Genomic DNA, 3,862 nt, shown 5'->3' with positions numbered 1-3,862 from the left:
AAAGATGTCCCTCCCTCCCAGTGGATGCCACGTCATGCCAGTGCACACTGACCTCAGCAGTGCCACCAAATAGGACAATGAACAAAGCAAAAAAGAGGTTCTTCATTGCTCTACTTTCTGCATTTCAACCCTTCCACAGACTATGTCAGGACTTGAATCTGTAAGTTGGCAGAGGGCCATAGGATAAATACCAGGAACAACAATTAAAAAAAAAATAACACTAGTAATACTACAAGTCAAAAACATCTTACCACATGAATATTAATTTTAAAATAGCTCAGATATTTTACCAAAAACAATTAATGGTTGTCTCATCTGGGTTTTTTTTTTTGTATGGACAATGGCCTGATTATGTGATTATGCCCATTTAAGGACAAATAGGGATTTCTCTAGTGTGTTTTACTACTTGTGAGGATGATAAAATTCATGGCCACGTACAATATCTGAATATTGTATAATTCCATCTACGTAAAATGTCCAGACTAGGTAAATCCATAGAGACAGAGAGGAGACTGGCGGTTGCTAGGGGCTGACGAGATTGAGGGGAAAGGGGACTGTTGATGAGTATGAGATTTCTTTTTGGGATGATGAAAATGTTTAAAAATTGATAGTGGTGATGGTTGCACAACTCTGGGAATAGACTAAAACCACCATAGAATTATACACTCTAGATGGGGATTGTATGGTATATAAATTACATCTCAATACAGCTGTTATTAATAAGGCTAAAAAATATAAAGAAGGTCTTATCTACAGTGAGGACATTTTACACTAAATCTCTCTAACTCTAATCTTTGAACATCTTGATGTTTTTTCTTGGTTTCTACCAAATGTAGACAATAGCCTCCCGATCCTCTGTGTTAAGAGCTTTGCTCTTCACGGGTGAGTTTTAACTCTCAGGCTGCTCCTACTCACAGTATAACAATTTGTAGAAATTCAAGAGGTTGTATAACCCAGTTCTACCATTTTTTCTGTTGGGCATCATAGCACTGGAGACAATCCCTGCCATCTTGAACACTTTGCAACTTCTATACTTCCTTTTCATGTCCTTTTGTGAAACAGACATTACTTATTAATCCTGTAGTGACTCAGATAATATTGTCATTGTCTTCACTTAAGCTGGTGTGCCTTGTCTTCCTGATTTAGATATCCCCTTTCAGGGAAAGCAGTAACTTTGGAGGACCTGAAATGTCATTTCTCTTGACTTGTGAATGTAAAGGTTTGCGTTGGAACCTGTTGACTTATTTGGCAGCTCTCTTTCCTACCCCAGGAGGAGTCCTTTATCTTTTCAGTCTTTACTGCTTGAGTGTTTACTAAGTGTCAGGTACTGGGAATATAAAACCAAGGTCTGCTCTCAAGAAGCTGCAGCTTACCTGGGCATACAGATGAGTGTGATGAGAAAATATTCTCCTTTGTAACCCTACCCCTGCTCAATCGTTCATTAACTCAGGGAAGGGATGAGATCCAGAAATGGAGAAAATAAGTTAGCTTTGGGCTTTTTCCAAAGGCCTCACACTCAAGAGGGATAAATGGAACTCATATGTGCAAATACCGTAGGTGTTGGAGAATATAAAATAAATTAATGCTTTGTCATTCTCTCTCAACTACTTCTCCCATCAGACAATGATTCCCTGGAGGGGAGGATGGCTGTCAGAGGAGCAGTTATTCATGCACAGAAACATTTTGGGTTCTATATCCCCTCCCCTAGAAGAGCCTGGGGCAAGAAGAGGACAGAAAGAAGCTGTAGCAGACACTATAGGGTGCCCTGAACCCTGATACTGTTCAGATATCAGTCAACAATTCACTGGGCTCCAGGAAATTGATCATGATTGTCCTAAACCAACCACAGTATTCCTGCCCCTTGCCAGTGGGTGGTTTAGGGGGTTACCATGTGACCCATTTCTTCCCAAGGAGTTAAGAAGAAGGGTTCTGGAAAGATTTTTCCTCCCTGAGAGAAAGAGAAGGACCACTCCTTCCTGCTTCAGATGCACTCATGAGACAACGTGATACTAGGGCCACAGCAAGTATTTTATGACTAAGGGAAGCCAAGAGAGTGGCAGAGAATTAGCCTACTCCCAACCTTCTTGTCATGTGAGATCATTTAATCCATGCTTTTAAGCCACTTGACTGGCAGTCAAAAGTGCTCTAATTAATACAGACCCCACATAGGGATCCTAGAGGAAGTTTAAAATAGCTCAGATATTCCACCAAAAGAATTGATGGTTATCTCGTGTGTGTGTGTGTGTGTGTGTGTGACCTCCTTGGCAACAACAATACCCTAGAGAAAATATGGCCCCATAGTCTCTGGCAAAGGGGTCTCAAGCAGCCAGTCATGAATATGACAGGTGTTCCCCATGTCTCTGAGGGTGGCAGAAGTGGACAGTGTCTTAAGGAGCTCCAGAGAAGTTCCCATAGGAAGTCCCTTTAAAAAAATTTGTGTATACACACACACACGCACACACACACATACATATATATATATATATAAAAAGTCACCACATTGCACAAATTTATTTACAATTCAACAGCCCAGTGAATACTTTGTTGTGGGTTGGCACTGGTTCTAAGGCCCAGTGTTTGGGAACAACACATGGACGACATGTCCCTGTGATCAGTTTTTGGCTCATTGTGACAGATTGCCTGTTGTCTTCCAATAGCCAATGTCCCTTCTTCCATAGTAACAGAAACCCTGATTTTTAGCTGGACATATGGAAAGATTATATTTCCCAGGATCCCTTGCATTTAGGTGTGGCCACATGACTACATTCTGCTTAATGAGGTATAAACAAAAGAGTCCCATGGCTGCTTCCAGGTACCTCCCTTAAAAGACAGCTGGCACATGCCATTGTGCAGTTTTCTTCTTCTTCACTTCCTCTCCTGCTGCCCAGAATTCTGATGTGGTGGCTGGGGTCCTGACCTTTATCTTAGACCATAGATGGAAGGTCACACCCTGGGGATGGTGATGCAGTGAGATGAAAGGAGTGTGGGTCCTTGAGGACTTGATGAAGCACAACAGCCACACCAGGTCTGGACCGCCCTGTCCTGACTCCTTCATGAGAGGAGTAAGTTTCTATCTTCTTAAGCTACTATGATTTGGAATCTTTGTTACCTCCAGTTACACCTAAGCCTTTCTGATATGTGCCTCCACCAGCCATACCGTGAGAAAGCCCTATGCCAGCACACTCAAGATCTGGGCTATTCAAATGGAGGACAGTCATCGCAACTTCTCCCCATCATTGACACATCCTCTGCCTGCCTTAGTCACATTTATAATAACTTGCTTTGTCTGATTTTTCTATTTCCTTACATGTCATCATCTTTTTATTTTCTGTTAGGACCATTTCATGAGATGTTTCAAGCTTTTTTTTTTTTAAAGGTGCAATAGAAATAGAAATAGTTACCCATAGAAACAACACAAGTAGCAGAGACTCTCATTATAATTATGCAAGAAGTGCAAAGCAAGGGGGTATAAGAATCAAGTTTCTAAAAAGAAACCATAAAAGACATTACTGTTCTCTTGTCTGTGGCTTCTTCCGCTTTCACCAGAGTAAATGGCACTCCCTGTGCAAGTCTCTCCTTATGGCATACATGAACATCTGTTATTTCTGTTTTAGAATATAGCGTGTCTCTTTAGGTTACCAAAGGCCATTGTTGCCCAAGTTATGAAGAGAAGAGTATTAATCTATCGCGAGCACTTTCCAGTACACAGGACTTCTCTGTCATCTTTCCAGAAAAGCAGTTTTCTGATACAATGTTCTATACTCTGTAGTTTCATTTCATACAGGTAAACAAATGTCCTGAGCAAACATACCCACAAGATACCCATTCCACAAATCAGGCGTTGTTTGAGTCTTTCATAGTA

This window comes from Rousettus aegyptiacus, unplaced genomic scaffold (genome assembly GCF_014176215.1).
Source record: "Rousettus aegyptiacus isolate mRouAeg1 unplaced genomic scaffold, mRouAeg1.p scaffold_m13_p_9, whole genome shotgun sequence".
Lineage (NCBI taxonomy): Eukaryota > Metazoa > Chordata > Mammalia > Chiroptera > Pteropodidae > Rousettus > Rousettus aegyptiacus.
The sequence above is the reverse complement of the archived record's forward strand: the minus strand, read 5'-3'. Positions refer to the sequence as shown.